We start from the raw sequence: 23,495 nt of genomic DNA on the forward strand, positions 1-23,495 counted from the left end.
TCAAGTCCCTGTTCTGCTCTACACTGTCCTCCTGTGTGCTTCAGCTATAATAAACTGCTATAATAGCATTTCCATTCCCAGGGGCTTACTGGGAGAACAGCTTCATTAAAAAGCACCAGCAACTTCAAATATTGCAATAGATGTGCAAAGACCTCTGGTGGTGTGTCACCTCTGGGCTCAGCAAAACAAACACACAAGTGTTTCAGGTGTGATCTTGTGGTTTGTTTTCTTTTTCCCTAGCAGAAATGTGAAACTGTTCAACAAAAATAAACACATGAACATGGAAAAGAAGTTCTCAAACTAAAGTAAAAAAATAAAAATCAGACTAGTTCGGAAAGCCTAAACAAACACTGTAACATCTGTTTCCTGAGTTATTGATGGAGTCTGTCCTCAGGCTCGTGTCTGCCTTCAACATCTTCCAAAACTTCCTTCTGTGTGGTTTCAGAAGTCAGAAAACAACTGGCTAGTTGTCCTTCTGGAAAAAAAAAAAGTATACCTCTTAACCTGAAGCTTGTATGTGGCTTAACTGTAAAGCAGACAGAGAGGAAGGTGATAATGTTCAAACGCTGCTAAACAAGTGGTAAAATTACTTGTCTTATTTATCAGCACTGTAATAACCTTCCCATACCTCCATTCTCTACAACACAAAGAAGATTTCAAGCTACTCTTATTTTAAATGGGAGAGACTAAACCTGAGCTTTTAACAGAGGAAAAATAAGTGCTCAACGCTTTCAGCATTATTACCTATGAATATGGAGGCAAGACTTACTGCTTGTGGTCTGCTATGAACACATTAATTAACTAATTATGATTCTCACTAAGAGACATTTTATTTACAGTGGTCTTTGTAATATTTCCCACTGACAGAGAGTAGGGTTTGATTGGATATTAGGAAGAAATTGTTCCCTGGCAGGGTGGGCAGGCCCTGGCACAGGGTGCCCAGAGAAGCTGTGGTTGCCCCTGGATCCCTGGCAGTGTCCAAGGCCAGGCTGGCCATTGGGGCTTGGAGCAGCCTGGGACAGTGGAAGGTGTCCCTGCCCATGAAATATGATCTTTAAGATCCCTTCCAACTCAAGTCATTCTATGATTCTATTTTAATGATCTGGATGTTTTGCTGGCCCAGTGCTGGATCCAGACATGGAGTTCCCCAAAGAGCAAAAAGCAGAAATGTGACCCTCATCTTTCCCTTTCTCCAGAATCTGAGGAAGGTGGATAGGAGAAGTGGATCAAGCTTGGAGAGGTGTGGATTCTTGGTCTTCCAGTCTTTCTGTAGGAGACCAGATAAATCAGGTCTAAATTCAATACAGTCCAAAGTTTAGATGCTCAAGATCCTTAGCTAAGCTCTTCTAAGCCTGGAAGTATCTGACATCCCATGTGTCAGATTTTCTAGCAGTGATGTTCTCTAGAGACCTTTATATTTCTAAAATATTTAGTAGGCAAGGTTTTCAACAAACACAGGGATCTGGAAACACTTCCAAAAGGCTAATTTTGATCAGGACTGAAGTTCTGGAAAAGGTGAGAAACACTAGTTTTTTATCCCACAATAAAAGATGGAATTCCAAGATATGTTCTAGTGTTTCCTTGGGTCTCCCAATGGCTCCTTGTGTCAGATGCACAGCCCAATCTGATTATATTGAATACTACTTATGTTATCTGTCAGCTGCTTCATGCTTCTGAGTGCACTGAGCTTGGTGACAGGATAAAAATATTTTCCTATAATGGGAAAAGAGAGAATTGCAGTCATTTGGAAGCTGCAGACTGTTCCTTCAGCAAAAGATTGGATGCTCAATTTAATTGGTTGTGCTTCACTAGAAAAAACATAGTGCACTCATTAAAACATCAAAACTCTAAATTCCAAGATATCTGCTCCTTTTCTGAATTACAGCATGAGTAGAATATGAGATTTGATAATATTTCATCGTGATTATACTTTTGTAACCACCATTTATAATTTGCAGACAATCTGTGGGGGACAGGGAAGCTCTGGGTATTATTGATTTACACTGTTGAGATCAATGTTATAAGCATATTTGCATTTATAAAATAGATAGAATAGCTTTATTCTTCTCCCTGAAGTCCTAAATCAATGTGAAGCTTGTTTTCTTCTTTGCTTCTTTTTTTTTTTCATTCTTTATTACAAAAATGGAAAAAAATTCAAAATAAAATATTAAGAAATGCACAAAGCCTCATCTACCACTGCTCCAGTGGTTCCATGGGCAGGGAACACCACACAGGTATTTCATTTCAGCAGTGCAGTCACATCCTCTGTAGGACAATATCCCAGAGTATTATATGACAAGCCATAAAATATTACAAAGACAATGACTGCAGTGGGGGAGGGAGGATTATTTAGAGAAGCAAAGGTTTCATTTTGTTTTCCAAAGCATTCTGTCATGCAGTAAATTAAATATCAGAGGCATGATTTTCCTCTGGCAGTGCCCTCACACCCCACAGAAGGGGACAAGTGCTTTTCTAGCAGGGACACCAGCCAAGGAGCCATTGCTGTAATGAGCATACAGAGCTTTTCCCCATCCGTTTTTCATTTTGAATACAAAACAATTTCAATATTATGGTGTCTCTGCCTGCTCTCCTCCCTTAGATTTCATGATCAACACCAAGGGGCGCTGTTTGTGTGCAAGGCTTTGCTCAGCTTTAACAAAGAACTTGGCTGTGTCTTCCCAGGGCCCCACTGGGGAGCTGGGAGGGCACAGAAGTTTGTACCTAAGCTGCCTTTGGGTAATCATGTTTTTGGAATACTGAATACCCTCCCCATGACAGAATTTTTGGCTCCCAAGCACTTTGCCTTCTAATATGTTTTTGATGGCAAGGTTTGTTGTGTAATTACAGATTTGGTGCAGCTCTAGGAGTTGTCACAATTTACTGTTCTCTCTGCTTTTTGTGGCGCTTTTGATTTAGTTCCTCACACCTGAGGAATTCTCAAGGCTATTTGCAATGTTCAGAGAATGAAGAATAAGAAATCAGTGAGATGGTTTATCCGCACAGATTTTTTGTTTTACTCCATCACCTTCTCCTCTTCCCATTTTCCATGCTTTATAACATTCAGCTGGATACAAAGTGCATCTGACCATGTATTATTAATCTCATTACAAACTAATTTTGTGAGGGAGACTGGCAATAATCACAAATACATGCACACACATGCACCACATGTCTTTACAGCTCTTGTCTCTCCCAATGTGCAGCAATTTAGAGAAATTGTAGAATCGTTCTCTCTTCCTTTTAATAAGGTTCCATTGAAGAGTCCCAAATTAATGAGATTCTTTTTTTGCTCTTTATTGTAAGAAGTTCATTTACAACTTAGCAATGAATAGAAGATGCTTAAATAATTCTTTCCAACCCCGTGTCATTTCACTTTGTGTTGCGTGATGTGCCTTCATTCAGCTTTGAGTAATCACACTTCCAGGATATGTCCTGTCACCTTGTACATCTTAAGAAATTGTGTCATCTCTGCAAATTTTATCTCCTGGCTGTTCATAGTATTTATCAGATCTTCTGAGTTCTATTATGAGACTTGGGGAACTCTAATTACTAAGCCTGAAATCTTAAATACTGCCAGGGACTTGCAAAGATCCTCCATACAGGAGTGAATTTTTCTCCTAGAATATTGATGTTGGGGTCCTTATAATTATTTCCTCAAGTAGTTTCATCTGTGCAGCTCTCTGAGAGTCTTACCTGACCCAGTGCCATTTTATTTGGAATTCTGGGACAGCTCTCAGCTCACTCTAAAGCTGTGTCAATCTTCAGGTACTGTTATTTCTTGATCCTCTTTTATATGAAACTGATTCCCTTTGATACCTCTCTGGCATTTTTTTTATACAATTTTATTTTCTTTTAGTGTCATCCCCTGGCAAAAAAAAAAAAAAAAAAAAAAAAGGTTGTGTTCTGTATCTCTTTTCCCTACTACAATACTCCTTCCAGCCCTTGTAAACCTCTTTTCTTTTCTTATACATATTCTAAAACCCATTTCAAATACAATTTCAGCCTATTCTCTTTTCTTTCATCATTGTTAGTCTTTTAACTTCATTTACTCTTATGTACGCCTGTGTTTGTGAGTGCTTTAGCTCCTTAAGCTTTGATTACTTTTTGCATTTAGAGATTTTATTACAGTGCTTGCTGCTGCATGTCCTGCTATGTACTACCCTCTAGGACATAGCATTAATGTTCAGAAACAATTTTTCTTCTGCATCTTCTTCCTTCATTTCTTTATCCAATTTCCTTTTATCCAAAGCTTACATGACTTTTCTAAATCTCCAGTGTAATATCCTCACCTAGAAATCTTCCACTTTTAAGATAAAAAATGAAAATAATGGGGCCATTTTTTAACCAGTAGCTTCATCACATCTGTCTTTCTGCCAAATTTAATTGATTCTCTCTTTTCTTCTTTATTACATTGTGTGCAAATTGTACTTCTACTGCCGTGCCATATTTTAGTGATTCCTTCCTCTTCAGAATTTATATCAAAGTGACTGAAAAGTGTGGTCACTAACTGTACTTTCACGTTTGGTCCAATGTCTTTTTCAAATCATTGGTTCTTCCTGCCAATTTTTTCCTTCTTTACTTTTAATTCTGTATTATATTTGTATCTCCACAATGCACAAAATGCTAAACATTTCCTGATGTACTTTTCCGAAAGAAATCTTCTCCCTTGCATCTTACAGGCTTGGAATTTAGCATCTGATTTGTACAACTGTTACCTGCAGAACACAGCACCAGGCTCTTCATTCCAGGTGTGAAGGCAACACTATATCAGGCGCATTTTTGGCTAGATCACTGTAATAAGATTTTTAGGGTCAGTAAAAGAAAAAAAAAGTTGAAAAAAATCGGCCCAGTGTCTTGAAAACTTATTGATACGAGTGTGAGTGTCACTCAGAAATGCATGTGCACTCAGTGCGTGGTTAATTGTCCAGACATGCACGGTTCAGATTGGGAATGTTGACTCTCTGGTTGTGTTTTGATGACTTAAAGCCTTCAAATTGTGATGTTGAGACTAAACTGTATTTCTTATGTGTTCTATAACAAAAGTTTTGTCAGGTCTGAGTGCTGAATCTTGCCTTAAGGCCTTTGGTCAAGATGGATTAAAAATCTAGGAAGGATTCTCTTGAGAACCTCTTTAAACAATGGGGAATTTGTAGGTGTGTAACAGAGTTTTGATGGCAGGTCAGAGGTGTGGAAGTGAAGGTGTTCAGGGCCAGGTTGGACGGGGCTTGGGGCAACCTGGTCTGGGGGAAGGTGTCCCTGCCCATGGCAGGGTGTGAATGGGGTGAGATTTAAGGTCCCTCCCAACCCAAACTGGGAACTCTGTGATTCAATCATCTAATGAACACTTCTGGGTATTTTGCATTTGGTCAAGGGCTGCCTGGCATCTCCTCTGCTGAACTGTTGCTCTTGTTTTAAAATGTTTTTGCCACCACTTTAAGGAGCAAGTAGGCCAAGAGGATAAGCTCCATTTGCAGAGTTTTAAGAGATTACACAATGTATGTACCTGCCTGTTCTGCAAACTGACCCCCAGGGAACTGGAGATTTACTTCACCCCTTGCCTTATATGAAGCTTTCCAAACACAGCAGGTGATGGTAGGAAAGACACTTATATTTCATCATTATAAAGTCTGTCCAGGAGATTACAAATTCTAAAACAAAGCCTCTTCATTAAAAAAAATTCTCTGTGGGAAACTAATAGGGAATAGAGAACACTTTGTGAGAAAGGAAAATAAAGGCTAATTTCAATTTGTCTCTCATCCTAATTAAAAGTGGGCTGTGATACAAGCTAGAAAAATATTATCTTTCAAAATAAAATACTCTTGAAAATAAAATTATGTCAATAGGCTGGCAATGAATGAAAAAAAAAAAATACTAGACATCTACCTCCATTTTGGGTTTAGGTGAGATGATGTCCCATTAAGACCATAAGCAAACCATGCATTCATTTCAAATTCTCAAGGTTAATAAATATTTCAGCAGTATAATATTACTGCTGACTTAGGACATAAAAATTTACCTTTTATACATGAACTACTCTCAATTTCATTGACAAATTGATGTAACTCTTCAGTGAAGACAAAGTTACAGGAATTATGATTCCAAAAGTCAACATTTATAAGGCATGGCAGCCTGTTGCTAGTTAAATCCTGCTTTTAAATTACAGGGGAAAATCATCTACCTTGTTTCTTAGCTGCTGTGGAGTAATTGCTGTCGGAACATGAGCATTTTAGAGGATGGTAATTGCTCCTGCATACAGAATACATCTCCTGAACTCTGCGTCTTGCAGAAGAACACAAGAAACTATAATGGGCATTTTACTGATACCTGCAAAGGCAGTGAGATGTGCTCTTGTCCGGGGGAATAGTCTTTTTCAGGTGATTGCTCATGTAGAGATGAATTCCAGCAGGATCCCACATTCAGTGTCCTGAACTGTTCAGATCTTTGTGGAAGGACTAACTAGGCTTGTAGTGGAATGATTCCCATAAATTTGAATATGGTCAAAACAAAAGGCCTTTTAGGTTTTTATTCTTGGGTTTTTTTTCTTTTTTTCCTTAGGATCTCACAGGTGACTGACTGGAGGCCTGAGACAATCAGGGACTAAAACTGACGCTGAAGAGTGACCAAATAGTAGCTCTTGCAACACTTGTCCCAAAAAGGTTTATTTTTATAGCTATGAATTATTTTGCTCTTGATCCCAAGCTTGTTCACAGCATGCCTGACATGCAAACTTTACTTTCATGGTAGCAGTACCCTGTTGTAAGCACACACAATTAGCAATAATTATCAGTTTCAGATGTTAATCTGGGTCTAGCAGTTGAAATGCATCTTCTTAAACTGCCCATGTGTTCATCCTTAGGACAGGCTTGAAGCAGCCACTACAAGAGAGGGAGGAAGGGAAAAGAAATCATCTTCACAGTGACAGAGGAAGCTGATGGAGCCAAGCCCTCGTGGTGGAGGTGAGGAAGCTGAAGAGATCCACTGGCTGGCAGAGGAGCAGCCCAAGGCTCCTTCGGGTTGCTGCTGAAAGCAGAAAGAACCAGTGATGTCCAATATCCCTGATCCAAAAGGTGTTGCCATAGTAATGTGCTGGAGGAAGCCTGATATGCAGATTGGAGATGTGCTGTGGGATATAATCTATCAGTGGTGAGCCATGAAAACAAACACACCGAAAATCCAGGCTTGCCTCAGTCTGTGAATCCACACGGGCTGTTGTGGTTGCGCTTATGTTACCCTTCCTCTGTGGCAGCAGAGGAGAGGGGAGGAAGGAGGGACACGGAACCAGCCTTGGGGGAACTTGCTCCTCTTGTCTTGGCAGCACCAAGAGCAGCCCCAATTTTCACTCTGTCCCCTTGTAGCGGGTTGAGTTTGAAACCGGGCGGAAACACCAATTAAATGTAGTGGTTTTGATTCAAAATATTCATTATTTACTTATTTTCCTTCTGTGAGATAAGAATTAGGAGAAAAGCAAAGCAGGCACAAACCTTAAACAGTTGCAGTACAATGAAAGAGCTTTATTACTAACAGAATTAAAAGTAAAGAGAAAACAACAAAACAAAAACAAAATTAAAGTAAATTCCCCCCCCCCCCCGCCCCCCCCCCCCCTCTTTCCAGCACTTCTCTCCTTTTATCCAGCTCACACAAGGGATAACAGAACATGGGATGTTAGTCAGTGTTGCAGTTCTTGAAAAGTCTCTCTCTTATGCTTAAGGAAAAAAGGGTTTTCCTTCAGTTGCACGTGGTTCCCAAACTGCCACCAATAGCAGACCCGCCCGGAAACAAACAGTCTGCTGTGTGTAGAACATCTCTCCCATGAAGAATTTCACAGTTCTTTCACACTACAAAACATGGGCCATCACATGGGGTTATTCATCTTTTTAAGGATAAGTTATTTTGGCCTGCACACAGAGGCTTTTCTTCGCCACAAGTCTCTAACAGCCTCTCACTACTTCTATATAGCCTGGCATAGGCACTCTTCACAAACTTCATAGGCACACGTTGATTCTCCACCCCCCCCCCATGTTCTTCAAATGGATTAAAGAGACAAACAGTTTGTGGTATTACAGTTTCTTACCACGGCATGCAAGAAGGTTTCTTTTAAGCTGCGCGCCAGAATCGCGGCACCGCCCTCTTTTCTCCCGTTGCCATGCTCAGCTCCGTCCCACGGGACTCACTTCTCTTTCTCTCTGACTCTGAAGCCGCCATGTTGAAGGGTGTTCTTGTTCGGGCTTTACGGTGGGGAAAGCCTCGCTCCCTCTGTGCTGCTGGCTGCGTGGTGTCCTCTTCAGTTCAGCACGGAGTGTGCTGGCTGCAGACAGGAGGCTCTGCCGGCTCCCGCTGGCTCCGCCGGCTCCGCATGGAGAGGAGAGGGACCCGCCTGTCCCCAGAAGCCGCGCTGGATGGGTTTAGCTGTGAGCAGTCCATGGCTGGTTTGAGCTGCCTGCGGCTCTGGGACAGTCCCCCTCAGTGACCCAGGGTCCGTGCCGCGGCGATGGGAAAGGGGGAAAGGGGCAGTGGCCCCGGCCCGGCCCAGCGGGGCCGGGAGGCTCGGAGCCCCCCCACCTTCCAGCAGGCGAGCTCCGACCAAAAAGGGGAAGTCCCGCCTTTCCGTGCGGTTTAAATATGTAAATTGTGAGAAGCGTAATTGGTCTTAAAGACTGTCCATCAACTCAGGGTCAACCCAACACACCCCTCCACTGGGCTTTCTGCCACCAGCCCATCATCCCCCAGCCCACATCTTACCCCCAATTCACTGAGGGTTTATCTTTGGAGAGCAGTGATGTCCCTCCTTGCCACAGAGCAGTTTTGTAGCACCCTTTATCCCAATCAACCCCTCCATTTTTCACAGGTTTTCTCACTTTTCCTAAATTCATTTTTCCTACTGATTGACTCCCTCTTTCCTCTCCAACTAATCTTGTTTCATTTTTTTCCTTCACTGTGAGGAAGACACTGCCAAAATGTCACCTCTAATCTTGTTTCCCATTTCTAGCATGTAATTTATTAATCCTCTCTCTGACTTTTTTTCCATTTTATTGAGCAGTCTACATGCTAATAGAGCTCAAGTTTTATTTTCAGATTGTCAAATAAATAATTTCCCAAGTCTTAAGAGTAGGGGAAAAATAAGAGCTTTGAAATAATGATCAACTCTGTCTTTTGCCAAGGCATTTGCTTTTAGATCTATACAAATCACTTTATTCAGGGATAATATAGCTGTCCCATATCAGTTAAATTAATTATTGGATGGGGTATTTAAGAAGCTAAGGTGAAAATCCAGCCTTTGTCTGATTGACAAAGGCCCACTACATAAAACCTTCACATTGATATAACTCTGGTCTCTTAAATATAATATTCCTCCCCCTGTTCTTTAACTCTGTTGGGTGGCATTGGGAGACTCTTATTCTTTTTTTCCCTTTCCTACTTTGATTTCAATAAGAGTTTTCTTTGGCATCCTGCATTGGTACACTGATAACCTGATTTTGGCTCTCGTGAACGCTTTCACTGGATCTCTAAGTCAAAAGGAAAGAGAGAACTGTCAGTCCTTTTTTCAGCAGAGATTAATGACCATTAAACACAAGCACAGCTTGGTCTTGCTGTCAGGCCTGCTTTAAAGTGCAATATTATATTTACTGATAGATTTTTTTACCATTGCTGTGTTCAACAGGAAAAGAATCTTTACTTTCCAATTTATCCACCATGCTGTCCTCTCACAACCTAAGACATTGTGGATGCCCTTCTCATTTCCTGGGCTGTGTCTGGGGGCTTTCAGTCTTTTAATGGGACGTGCTAATTTGGCTACAGAAGATCACAGAATCCCAGAACCCCAGGATGGGTGAGGCGGGAGGGGCCCCCAGGGGCTCCTCTGGTGCCACCTCCCTGCTCCAGCAGGGCCATCCCAGAGCACAGGGCACAGCAGTGTGTCCATGGGGCTCTGCAATATCCCCAGGGAGGAGACTGCACAGCCTCTCTGGCCAATCTGCTCAGGGCTGGGCCCTGCCCAGGGCAGAAGTTCTGCCTCCTGTGCAGGGGGAGCTCCCTGGGCTCAGGCCCTGCCCGTGGCTCTGGGGCCATTGCTGGGCCCCGGAGCAGAGCCCGGGCCCTGCTCGGAGCCCTCCCCGCACACAGGGACACCCAGGGCTGAGGGCCCCTCTCAGCTGGGGCTCCTCTCGAGGCTGAGCAGCCCCGGCTCCCTCAGCCTGTGCTGGGCACGGAGCTGCTCCAGGCCCTTCCTCAGCTGCGCAGCCCCCGCCGGCCCCGCTCCAGGAGCTCCCTGGCCCTGCTGTGCTGAGGATCCAGAGCTGGACACGGCACTCCAGAGGTGCCCCCGGGCTGGGCACAGGGGCAGGATCCCCTCCCTGACCTGCTGCCAAGGCTCTTCCCGATGCCCCCAGGCCACCCTTGGCCTCCTTGGCCCCAGGACACTCTGCTGCCTCAGGCACAGCTCCTTGTCCCCCAGGACTCCAGGTACTTAGCTCTGTTACTGTCCAGCTTTTGCAGAAGTATAAATCTCATTGATGAGTAGCTGAGCATCTGCATGTGCAAGAGCCATAGATACAGGAAAATACCATGCCGGGCAGGTAAGTCCAGTAATTGAGTACCTTTGAGACTGTGAAGGTTTTTCTTGCTTGCTGATGAATTCTGTAGGCACTGAAATTCTTTGAGTGAGGGCAGAGCAGGGATGTCACTGTACAACTACAGAGTCTGTCTCCATCCATTACACCCTCTTCATATCCATTTCTGCTTTGGGACACATCCAAAGACAATCTTTCAGTGCTGAATTTCTGGGGATTTTGCTCTTGTTTAACCCTGTTAACCAGTTATGTCCAATACAGTTTACATTTCCTGATGTACCTCACTTGCATGGGCTTCACTGGACAGTCAACCTCGAACATCAATGTATTGGCCTGACGCAGAACAGCCAGGCTGGCTGATCCCTTGTCATCCAGCCTGGAATATTTATTGTTTTGGAGACAGTTTACAGAATTAAGATAAGAGGGAGAGTGTCACCTACCAGATTGCCTGAAACAGCATATATAGCATGTTTTGGGGCAGGACGTTGCCCCAAACTGGTTAAGCAGTAATAACATATTTACCTTATTGAATTTACATAAGCTATAAAGCTTATTATTTAAAAATAATGGAGGCAGCAAATGTGACCTGACATTTCCCTTACTCAAATCAGTGTTCTGCTCACTAGAACCAGTCACTCACTCGTGCTTCTTCCACTGATTCAGTGACCAGGTAAGGACTGAATGAGCCAGCTGTGACAGGAGCCACAGAGGTGCAGTTTGGTGCTCGGTCAGCACTCGGGAGAAGAACAGGGGAAGCAGGGGAAGCTTCATGTTTTGTGTGCAACCTGGTAACAGCAGACAAGGTCCTTGAATGATGCCTCCCTTGGCTGTGTGTGGGAGAGATGAAATACCCAATTTGTACCTCCCAGCTCACGCAGTTTTGTGTCTCATTGCTTGGTGTCTGCAATATTTGGGCAAACATTCTCAAAACCAGTCTGGTGAAAATCTAAATTATTTAGATCTTCCTGATGAATGCAGGGTTTAGTTTACAATTGTGTGGCTAAAATGCCAAGGTCTTTTTATAGCTCTGCTGCAGGTGTCTAACGAGGTACAATTCAGGCCACATTTCACTCCTTGGGATCTCCAAGTGCCTGTGCAAGTTCACACCCAAGTCTGGTGGCTTAGATCTGTCAGATCTTTCTCATTTCAGTGGGCTGGAATTCTGAGTGCCCTGCTCAGAGCTGCAGCTTACACCAGACAGCAGGGCACTGGGGAATTGAGTACTAATTATTAAAGTCTTTCTGCCTTCCCAAAGTAATTTGTGTTTCTCATCCCACGTGTCGGTAGAGATGCTGTGTTGAAATTTGCAGACTCAACAGATTCAACAGTAATTCCTGCTGGAGTATGACAGCACACATGGATCTGGGAACTGACTGCAGATCATAGACATGTGATGTGTTCAGATATGAGCAGTCAGGAGTTCATGAGCAGTGCTAAGGATGTTCTGCTTTTGGGAATAACAACCATAAGGAATACTGCTACTTAAAGGAGACAGAAACATTCTCCAGTGCCAGAAAAAAAAATAAAAAACAAACCAAACCAAAACCAAACATCCCAACCTGGTACTTCTCTCTGCTGTGCTGCTGACATGTACAAATAACCAAGAGCTCAAAAGATCACTACCAATATCTGTTACCTCCTTGCAAGCGTGACAGTGTTCTCTGCCTGTGTTTGTCAAGCTACCACAAGCTATGTTCATATTCCAGATGGATACGTATTTTTTCTTTGTTTTCCTTTGACATTAATGCTCTGGCAGAGCTTTCTAAGTAGTAAAGCAAGGAAATTAACTTGCGTTTTCTAGCTTGCTAAAGTAAATTAGCTACACTTTTGACTTTCTGTGGTCTCACTCTGAATGGGAGAAGCCATAAAAATGAAATAAGGCTAATCACTGTTGTTCTATGGTTTTCTCTGTGGTGTGTTAAGAGGAGAAGAACCCATAACAAAAACTCATGAGTTCATATCTTCTTAAAACAGGTCTCTAATTAGCTTCTATAATCGATCTCCCAGCTCTAGCAGGTGAACCAGGTAATTATCTTGTTTATACTGTAGGTGAGTCACAAAATGTTAGATAGCTTCCTCTGTATCTTTAAAAGATAATGCATTGTAACAAGTGTTCCCAATATGAATGAACCACTGTCATATCCCAAACCATCTGTCTCACACACAGCAATGTGAGATCTCATTTTATTCTTTGCTGCAAAGAGCTCCAGACATCAAAGAATTGTCCCTTTGACCGCTGTCTCAATCAAAGGATTTTACTTAGACAAATCTTTGCTTCCCATTACAATTTCAGTGCTGCAGAATATCAGGTGTTTCCTGGCATTAGGAGGAGGAATCCAGTCACTGGTGCTTCTTTTCAAGGGCCAAATCTTGTCACTGTTCACTTCCCATGGGCCTTTTGAGTAGCACAGGAGCTCCAAACTCAAGAGTTAATTAGGGTTAGTTACTTAGGGCCTGAGGCTTGAGAGACAGACTGTGGTGCACTATACAATGCATGGCTTTTATTCAGTATAATGTGTCTGTTCCTCTCCAGAAGGTGAAGTACAGCTACGTTGGCTCAATGCATGGTTAGGATTAAGTTGATGTATAGAGAGCACTCTCTCAGTGTGTTTAATTGCTCCCACGGAAATCCCCGTCTGACATACTTTTGAGCCTTCTTTATTCTTCTGTTATTCAATCTGTGCTTTATTTACATAATACAGACATTTCTCTTCCTGGCAGGTCGTTTCATAGGAAGCCCTACAAAGGAATAATCCTTTTTGGGAACCTTTAAAGGGTCACAGTCACATTTAAAGCCCATGACCAGTAGCACTATTAACGGTGTATTTGCAAAGAGAGGACACACAGAGCAGTTCTTCCCAGGATAATGTGGAAGTGTTTCATCTCTTTTGTACTACAGAAGAGGCTTCTTGCTTGTGGTGAATGGCTGAAATATGAGACTACATGTTTTCCACAATCATTGAAACAATAATGTACCAGCTTCTCCCCAAGCTAAAAATAATCCTGTCGTGGGCATGCCCCTTTTCCTCTCTGCCTTGATAACCAAATTCAAATTCCCATAAATAAGGTTCTTTTTTTTTTCATTTTTCATAGACTTGTCCCTAGCAAATTTAGTTTCAAGGTTTTTTATTTCTGTTTCTAAAGTAATTATCCTCTGGGCCTCTTCCTTTCTTCTTGGTATGATGCTAGACTAATTATTCTTCTCCTAATGAATGCCTGAAATGTATCCCATATGGTGGCATATGCGCCTTCAGATGGAAGCTTCATTTGAATAAAATAAGAAAACTCTTCTCTTGGGGCTTTCTTAAATTTTTCATTCTGTAACAATGATGAGTGAAATCTCTGTCTTGGGGATAGATGCAGCCAGCTTGCTTTCTATTACACTCCGAGCTTTCTCTGAACTGGAGATTTCCATGTCTTTCTCTTTTGCTGTGGCCATCACAGCTCTTCCTCCACACTGTCAAAAAAACTGCTTGAATGAGGCACAGCATTGGTACATCTGATGTGAAAAATACTGTGTATACCATTATTTCTCTCACAGTTCTTTGTCCCTTTTTCTATACCTACCCCATGCAGTACCCATTGTTTATTGCCTATGGAAAACTGCAGACTTTAGAGTTTCTGCTCATGGATATGTACAAGGATATGTACAAGTCCTGCTTATGGATATGTACAAGCTTCTGCTGACAGTTGTGCAATGGAGAGGGTTTTCACTGACTCAGGTAAAAGAAGGGTCCAGGATACTACTTTCTGCAAGCACTTGTAAGTAAAAGAAGTCACACTGATACATTGAGCTCACATCAAACAAATATGTGAGACATTCTAGCTCTGCCATCCAAACTCTTAGCAAATTCAGTATTTCTATTGCCTAAAATCCATAGTTTTTCTATAGATTCAATGTTAATTCTGTCGTGTTCTGAGTATGGCTTTTAGTCTTTTATTTATGGAAGTACTGGAGTGCTGTGTCCAGCTCTGGATCCTCAGCACAGCAGGGCCAGGGAGCTCCTGGAGCGGGGCCGGCGGGGGCTGTGCAGCTGAGGAAGGGCCTGGAGCAGCTCCGTGCCCAGCACAGGCTGAGGGAGCCGGGGCTGCTCAGCCTCGAGAGGAGCCCCAGCTGAGAGGGGCCCTCAGCCCTGTCTGTCATAGAACCATCAAGGTTGGAAAAGACCTTCAAGATCGTCCAGTCCAACCCCAACACACTGTGCTGGAGTTCACCCAGCAATCCTGTAGTGGGTAAGAGTGCACCCTCTAGCTCTGGAGGGGATGCAATGGCCTGGACCAGCCTGACACAGGGCTTTTGATACAGCTGCACGAAAGATATGCCAAAATGGAAATATTTATAGACAAATGAAATTGAAATGCTCTTTCAAAAACCACTGATTCTGCATAAAGTTATTTTAGGAGTGTATCACTTGAAACATGCTAATGACTTGGGAAAACACAATCATTTTATCTGCTGCAGGTATTTTCTCTTGCTTTCACAAACACAGTGGGGAAACACTACATTGATTTTTTTTTGGAACATTTGATCCCAAGTTGATAAAGGACAGTAACTAACTCTGCCACTATTAATATTGAGCTCTGCTTGGATTTTGAAAACACCTTCAGCAACGTGTGAATCTGCAGGCAGGGAAAATGGTAGAACAGGCAGAAATGCCTGATTTTAGGATATGCTGGGGGCCTTAGTTTCTATTTTACTTGAGAGAGTGTTTGCTTCTGAGTGGTCTCAGCCTGAGAATAGCATCCATTTTGTCCTATTCTGCAGAGAATTTTTTGAAACACTTGTGAAGATTTTTAGCAGCCCACACCTGGGAGAATCCCCAGTGATCTGTTCAATAACTTGTGTCCTCTACCTGACTTTCAATCACTCACTACAAATAGCCAAGGGAACATAAACCATTTTAGGACATAATAATTTATCCTTTGCAGAACTATTGGTTCCTTTTCTCTGCTGACTCAATGCAGTGACCATCCAGAATGCCTAATTCAGGGTTCAGCAGCAGCTTCTTGTTCAGCCTCCTTATTAAAATCACAGAGTCATTTTCTGGCAGGGCAGTATTTGCATAGATAAATAAAGACCACAGGCCAACAGGGCAAGGGGAAGGGGTAATTTCTTATTCCCATCTCAGCACTGGCTGTTTTCTTGCTGGACAGTGGTTCTGAGCACCCTCTCTAACAAGGTGTGCTGCTGAAGGTAATAACTAACTCTGGGAAGCTGGGCAGCAGTAGCTTTTCTTAGAAAACCAAAGCGTTCAATGTTGGCTACTTAAAGTTAGGCCCCTACATTCATCACTAAGTACCAAAACAAATTGCTGTGATGATGAAAAATTCCACTTAGCCACAAATCTAATTCTGCTAATGTGAGCTGTGAGTTCTCAGAGCTTTGTAGCAGCAGACCACTTTGATCTATGTAATAAGATTTGGCATTCTGTCTCTGCTTACATCTCTCCAGGAGTAGCGTTCCAGGACTCTTGCTCAGGCAATATCAAGTGCAGGACACTGTCATGTCCCTGACGAAAAGGAAAAAACTTTCTGTTCTCTTCTCAAGTTATTTTTTTTTTTTTTTGTCATTCATTGAGCCCCCGAGATAGGAACTTCAGGAGTTTGATGCATCTAGAGGACAGCTGCAAAATCAGGAATACTAATGTCCTTCATGGCACCAGGTGCGACCCAACATTTTTGGGAACTGTGGTGGCATTCCAAGCCCATGTAGATGTCTGGTGGGATCTACAGGATTACTGGAGCAGAATGTAAGCTCCAGTAGGAGCAGGATTTCACTCTGCAGGAATGAACCACCTTACCTGCTCTACCCATTCCAAAAATGCCGTGAGAGCAAGAATCAGAACCTGATATTTATCCCTTTGAATGGGATATTGCAGGAGTAATTTTCAAAAACCAATCAAGTTCTCTTGAAAACCAGCTACCAGTTTATCCACCCTCAGGAACCCACATTAGTTACTTAAATTTCTTCCTGTGGAATTGGCATAATCTTGCTGCTGGATAGAAACTTTCTACTGTCCAGCCTAAATTTATTTCTTAGCCCTTGAGCAGGATCTGTCTTCATCACTGTGTACCTAAATCCCTTTAGGAACCTTGATTTTTGTGCTTTCTATCACAAAAAATACAACAAGATACATGCAGGGGTTTCTTTGCCTACTACAAGTGTGGCAGAGCCCTGAGGGAGAATATAATCACCTGCCTCAAATAAAACTCCTACACAAGATAATAAAGGAAAAAGAGAAAACATTCATGCACTGGGTGTTACAAACTCAGGAGAGATTGAAATAGAGAGGCTCCTCCTGTTGACCAATCCCACTTCTTTTAACAGCAGTTTAAGGCAGTGACACGCTTAATGGTTGGACTGGATGATCTTAAAGAATCTTAAAGATCTTCTCCAACCTAAATAATTCTGTGATTCTATAATTAGACCATATTAATAAGTCTGCAATGTCATGAGCTTTTTCACAGCTCTGGACCTAAAAAACAGCCTTCTCAGTTTTACTGCTTCTTTCCTGTAACTGGTTATCTGCTGTATGTTGGCACCTGGTAAGAAGCATAACAAGACAATAAATCCCCAAAAGCAAAGACATTTGGAAAGCTCCAAGCAATACTCTGAAGCACCCCAGAATATTTCCTTGTCTGACACTTTATATTTAAAAATTATCCCAGAGCACCCCCACAAAAAATCTATTTTACTTGTTTAACAGAATGGAGTATTGATTTGCCAAAGCCTAAACAAAGCAGCCTACATGATTCATTGATCATGAATTTGGGCTCAGTCCATGTGATCATTAACTTCTTTGTCAGATACATTAATTTATTCATAAGCTTGGTTTATGGCAGGCCCTTTTCACTGGCTGATTTCAAAATAACAAAACTCAAATGCCTTCTTTACCGTCCATGTCCCTGAATACAGAAGACAAAACAGACTGTGCTATCTGCTTCAAAGATTTAATGAGCCTTGTGAAGAACCCAGGAACTCTGGAGGCTTTTATGTAAGTCCAAGCTCCAGCACTATTTTGGAACTGTACTTCATGAGCATAAAATTCTTCAAAGAAAGCAATCCCTTGTGCTGCCATGTGGGGAACCTACCCAAATCTGAGACTATCAGCAGTCAAACTATGAGGAGCTCCATATGCTTTTGTAGGATTGTCAGGAGATGCTGGTTGTGTGGCACAAAGCTATTTTTTAGATGGACCATTTTGGCAATAAAATATATTGGTTGGAAAGTTCTGATGCACAGGTTAAAGGATTTTAAACCAGGATCCAGTTAAAATCCGTATCTTAATAATGCAAATCAAAACCTTTTATCTTTTCCTTGGTACATGCCCTGTGATTTAAAGTAAGTAAAGCAAGAGGAAGCAAGAGAGTTCTGAATGTTGGTGTTTTGAACATGGTACTGTTTTACATTCCAGACTTGGCTGTACAGCTTAGTAGGCAGGAGATATCAACAATGAAAAATGAGTCTTCATAATCAATATCTGAGTATTTGCTGCACTCCATTAATCCAGAATCAAGTAACACTGCAGTCACGAAGAAGTTCTTATAGGGTAGAGCAAGGAGTGGTCTTACACTGAGTCAAACAGGATGTCATAACAGACAGGGTTCAGCATCTTGCCCCAAACACAGGGAAGCCCTCGGAGGCAGCTGGATAAGCCCTGCTGCCTTTGCCCCGAGGTGCTGGGGTTAAAGACCTACCCAGAGCCAGCCCCCTCCCAGGAGCTGGATGTTCCCTCCTTACCTTGCCAGAATTCCATGGCAAGCCCATCTCCTCAGCATGCAGCTGTCAGCCTTTGAACATCAGCAATGGAAATGCTGGGGAAGGAAGATGAAACAGTTTGTGATTTTCTTGGTGCTGTTTAAAGAAAGAATGAAGTGGTTTACTCTCAGTAGTTTATATGGCTGGAATCTTATTTGCATGCTGGATGGACTGCAATGGAAACTACAGAATGCAGCCTGACTTTGGGAGCCTGGGAATGGCTGAGGATGTGGAATTGTGTCTTCCTGCATATCTACAAGTTCTTGCAAAGGAAGTTATGGAAATCCCTCTATATGAGTCAGGACATTAATGAATAAACAGCATAAAGTACATCTGAAGTGGAAAATACATGTCTCATCCAGAATGGTGAGGATGGAAATTCTGCCACAAAATGGAGTGGATTTTGGATTGCACACCAAGTCTGTAGATGCTACACAGCCATAGTGATGTGGACAGAGTTAAGTAGGTCAATTTTTATATATTTGGATAGAAGAAATGAACTTTATCCTGACCTAACTTAGTGTGGATAACTTGATCAAACCCCCAAATAAGAAGAGAGTTGAGTTCACCTCCATGCTTGGGACCTCAGTACCGGACCCTCTCTCAGAAAATTTTGGGTCCCACTCTTAAAACTGGTGAATTTGGAAACATCTCATACTGAACCCAATCACCCGTTATGAGAGACAGGCTGATTTTAGACTTACCTCTGATGTAACTGCTGCTTTTGTGCCAACAATGGAACAGAAAACAGAATCACACCTTTCCTGGGGCACAGTCTGCACACAGTCTGTTCTATCATCAATACAAATCACAAACCTTCTCTGCACTGAGATCTCATTACAAATATTTTTATGCTCTGCAATTCATTTGATTAAACTTTCCTTCTTAAGTTCAAACTATTTACATTTGGACAGAGACAGTCACGTATTATGAGCCATAAGAAATGAGCCATCATCTATATGTGCAGTGGATTCTCTGCACACACAAAGTGTGTACACCAATAACTGCTCAAGCTGGCCCAGAGAACAGAAAAAATAAATTAAACCATTTGCCTGATATTAATGCTATATATGTATATATACATTTTCCTGTTAACAACATATTTTCACTATGCTTTCTTTCTGTTAAAGATTGAATATGTGCCTCCAGAAATAGACTTTAAATGGATGCACCATAGCTGGCTACAATGGGTAATTTCATCTAGGCACAGAATTACAAAGTAGCCATTTTTAACTTCAACTGGATTGCACATTTACTGAACCCTCAATAAATTCATCATTTGGCTGATTCATGTTGAGACTTGTTTTAAATAAATCTATGTGAAAATTAAATTTAAGTTGAAAAGCAGCAGGAAAAAGATGTATAGTAAGTACTTCATTTGTTGTAATAGGACTATTTGGAAGGAATACAAACGCACTTCAAATTATAAAGAGCATAATTATTTTTCTCCAGAAGCTGAATGAAATGGAGCAGCTTCTGCCTATATAATATTTGATATGAATTATCTTCATAAAATTCAAGTTGGGTTTTGAAAATTAAACTTTTTCTTGGTTTACAGGAAATTTCCAAATGAATTCTACAGTTTTTTGTTATATTAAAGTTGCCAAAAAAGCCATAGGAGTTGTCTAAGCTGGTTGGACATGTAGTTCAGCTTCCTTTGGCAGTGGGCACTAACAGATGCTTCACAGACATTTCAAAAACCCATTTATTACTTAAACCAGGGTGGGGATGGTGGGGATGGATGGGACATGAAGGGCCTGGACAAAACCCTAAACCTGCAAGGACCTTAAAGAGGTCACCTAGTCCCCAATAATCCACAGAGAGGGGAAATTGCATTCTACCCCTAACAGTGAATCTTGGCTTCGGGGTCTCTTTCCCTTCCCCTCATTTCTGACAAAACTGTGCATATTATCCATATGATGCCTAATCCTTTCCAAATGCCATATGGGGTTGGAGTACTGGAGATGTCTGCAAGAGATTCGGAGTGCCACGGAATAATTTATTGCTAATAGGTGATTGCTGGGATTCTGAGACATTTTGTATGGCCTGGATTAGATAGGGAATATCAGCAGGAATGAGGAGATCGTTCCAGACAGCCATCCATCAAGTGGCACTTAGGAGCTGTTAAGAAACCACGTCAGAACTGTTAGTTTTAATGACTCCAACCTCCTTTTCCAGACAGCCTACCAAACTTGTTCTGACAAGAAATAATTAAGGACTCACCCCTAAAGAGGAAAAATCACCAAAAAAATCCACAAACAACAACAGAAAGGCAGGATTTGAAGCAGGAGGTTTTTAACAAAAGCGAGGGCGAGGCTTTGCTGCCCGGTGGAGCGCCGAGAGCAGCGCTGCAGCGTTTGCAGGGCGCAGAGCCGCGTGTTTGCACGGGCAGCGACAACGAGAGCCCGGGGCCGGGCAGAGCCACTCGGGGCTCGCAGACAGCACCGGCTTCGGGCGATGTGCCTTCATCTGCTTCCGGGCTCTCCTGGCCACGGCCGCCAGCAGGAACCAGGGTAATGAACGTGGGGTACCTGGAAAAGCTGCCCCTGCTTAATCCAGCTACTTCCTCCTTGCTTAAACCAGCGTTTCAAAACCTCCCCTCCAAGTTTCTGTCCTTTTTTGTTTTCTTTTTTCTCTTTAAAGATTTATGCCCACAGTCAAATGCCACACAAATAATACTTTTCTTCTAAAAATGTTATTCTGGCGCTGACCGTCCTTCATGCATAGAATTTTTGGGGGAGTTCATCCTCTGGGGAAATAATGATTGATATCCTGTATGTCATAGCCCAGGGCCTGGTCTAAAAATGAAAAAAAAATTGAAAATTCCCCTCGAAGGAGCCCTACAAGCCAGGAATATACACTGGACAAGGGAGACAGAGATGCAGCTGTTTGACCGAGACGCTGCAATATGAATGACAATGGACAGTTACACTGGGCAGTGATGAACTCTTGGCTTCTGTGGGTTTAAACTGCATCGCCCTTGTCACCATCAGGAAGTTTAAACAAGAATTTTTGATTTACCCATAATTTTGTACACTCCCATTGTCTTCACTTTCCTGTCTCACAATTGTTATTTACCCTTTTTGAGACAGTTCTGATCTCTGTTGTGTGAGTGGATGATGCCATTTCTCTGTTTTGATGCAGCATTAATTAAATACTCTTTGAGTACTTTCCTTAAGAGAGACAACACTAAACTCTTTAGAGACTTTGCCTAAAAATAAAATCGTGCCAAAGAAACTGCAAGCATTAAATGTCTACTTTATAAATAAGTAACTGCCTTTGGAAAGGAAACAAATGCAAATTCTAGTTACTGTGCTTGAAAGAGGTGACAAGGAGAAATGCCAGCATCTTGGCTCCTGTTGCTGCTTTATTGTCACAAATTGTTAGTTACATTTGAAAATTATGGATCTCTCTCATTGTGAAAGTTGTGTCTGCCAGTTGGTGCCTGTACACTAGAGTGGGTTTACCCAATTAGCAGGATTTCCCATGCAGGACCCGGAATAGCTGTGCATGAATCCTAAACGCAGCTGCGGCTCAGCCTGGGATTGTGCCGGGCTGAAACCGAGCGCTCCAGCAGGTGAGCTCCGCGCAGGGGAGCTGTGCAGGGCACGGCTCGGTGGCTATCAGCCCTGGCACAGCTAATCTGTGCCTGTAGTTGTCTCTCTCTCTCTGACAGATGAGCCTGCCCCAACGGCAAACACACTGCGCAGCAGGCAGAACGGGATTTTTAAATCCAGTGCACTCAGGAAATGAAACAGGTCACGGAAACAAAGCCATTTGAGTGCTACTTGTAATCTCCATCATGGGCCATCTCCAGCTATTTGCATCTCTGCGCTGGCGCTCGACCAAGTGAGACTCACCCTGTGCGAAGCTATTCAAGGCACATCTAAGGCTCTCACTGGGGTGATGGGAGGGCGACCAGGCAACTGCTTTAAGGGAAAAACATCCGAGCGACTGAAGAGATTGGATTCATGTAAGAGTTCAAAGTAAAAGAGGTGGCGTGAGTGGGGAAATAGCAGTCCTGGGAAAACATGACCCTAACTGCAGCTCTTCAGCTGCCTGTGGCCTGAATTGCCTGTTCCCTGTTTCGGTTCCATTAAACGCTGGAAACCGAGTACAACAAAGTTTGCCATCAATAATGCCGAGCAGGCGCTTTTCCCTCTCCTTTTGCTTGGATATAGATTTCGGCACTTTTTTAGTACAGGCGAGTAGAGATGCAGCATTTCCAACTGAGTCACAATGTACAGATCACACTGGACTTCAAATAAAAGTTATTCTAGAATAACACAAAGTGGTGGACCATAAAGTATGAGCCATGGGCTATGAAGTATCTGCTGCTTTTATAAGTGGGTGGACCAAAAGTAATATTTTTAAAAACAAAGAAAAGAATAACTTCCCCCTAGCAGTAGTTGGCAAGTCACACATTTTCCCTCCCTTTAAATAGTAGGTTGGGTTTGTAGGTAAATTTTTGTTTCTCTAGCAGGCAGTGAAAATGATCACTTTATACAGGAAACCAAAGTTGCTACAGCTCTCCTAATCAGTGGTTTGATGATCTACAGATCGTGGCAGGCCCTGCTTTATTAATTGGTCCCAAGTTAACAAAAGCAGCTTTGTTCATAGAGACATTCCAATAATAATAAGTGCTGGGAAAATGCTAAACTTATTTATAGCCATCACTATCATTTTAACGGCTTGAGGAGCATCCAAATATATCTAAATTACTTTGAAAAATGTGATGATTTTGATCTTAATGACTGCAAGGCAGTCATGTTCCAAATATACCAAATAAATATAATAAAGACTGTTTTCTTAATATTTTGTCTTTCGTTAGTTTCTAATTTATCAATGGATGTGGTATGATGAAAGTCCTGTCCTGTAATGATTATCTTCGTGCTAAGCTGTATGAAATGTTAATATAGTCTACTTTGAAATCATGTATTTTGCATTGTGTGTGTCTCTTCAAAATGCCATCTTTTTTTCTTCTTTAAAATTATGTCTACCTCATCCTGATGTTTGGGTTCTTAAAAACTGCTAAGTATAATTTTTCCTTTAAAAATAAACACAATAGAAAAACTGTTTTCATGGGGATGAGTATAAAATTGGATATAAAATATCTTGATTTAACTATGTTAGATATGATTCAATTAATGTTTTTCCAGGAGGAGGCCAAA

At 42.1% G+C, this 23,495-nt stretch overlaps 1 long non-coding RNA gene across 3 annotated transcripts in view; it reads left to right on the forward strand.

The window, feature by feature from the left end:
- The window catches only part of LOC125332226, an 87,400-nt gene that overhangs the window by 39,362 nt on the left and 24,543 nt on the right, over positions 1-23,495 (forward strand). The window contains exon 3 of one of the 3 annotated variants that reach the window (XR_007206403.1): positions 6,857-7,338. The exons of the other annotated variants lie outside the window; for them this stretch is intronic. This is a non-coding gene — a long non-coding RNA (uncharacterized LOC125332226). Of the gene's footprint in view, positions 1-6,856; positions 7,339-23,495 lie in introns of those variants that run through there. 3 annotated transcript variants of the gene reach the window in all.

Source organism: Corvus hawaiiensis, chromosome 12, assembly GCF_020740725.1.
Source record: "Corvus hawaiiensis isolate bCorHaw1 chromosome 12, bCorHaw1.pri.cur, whole genome shotgun sequence".
NCBI lineage: Eukaryota > Metazoa > Chordata > Aves > Passeriformes > Corvidae > Corvus > Corvus hawaiiensis.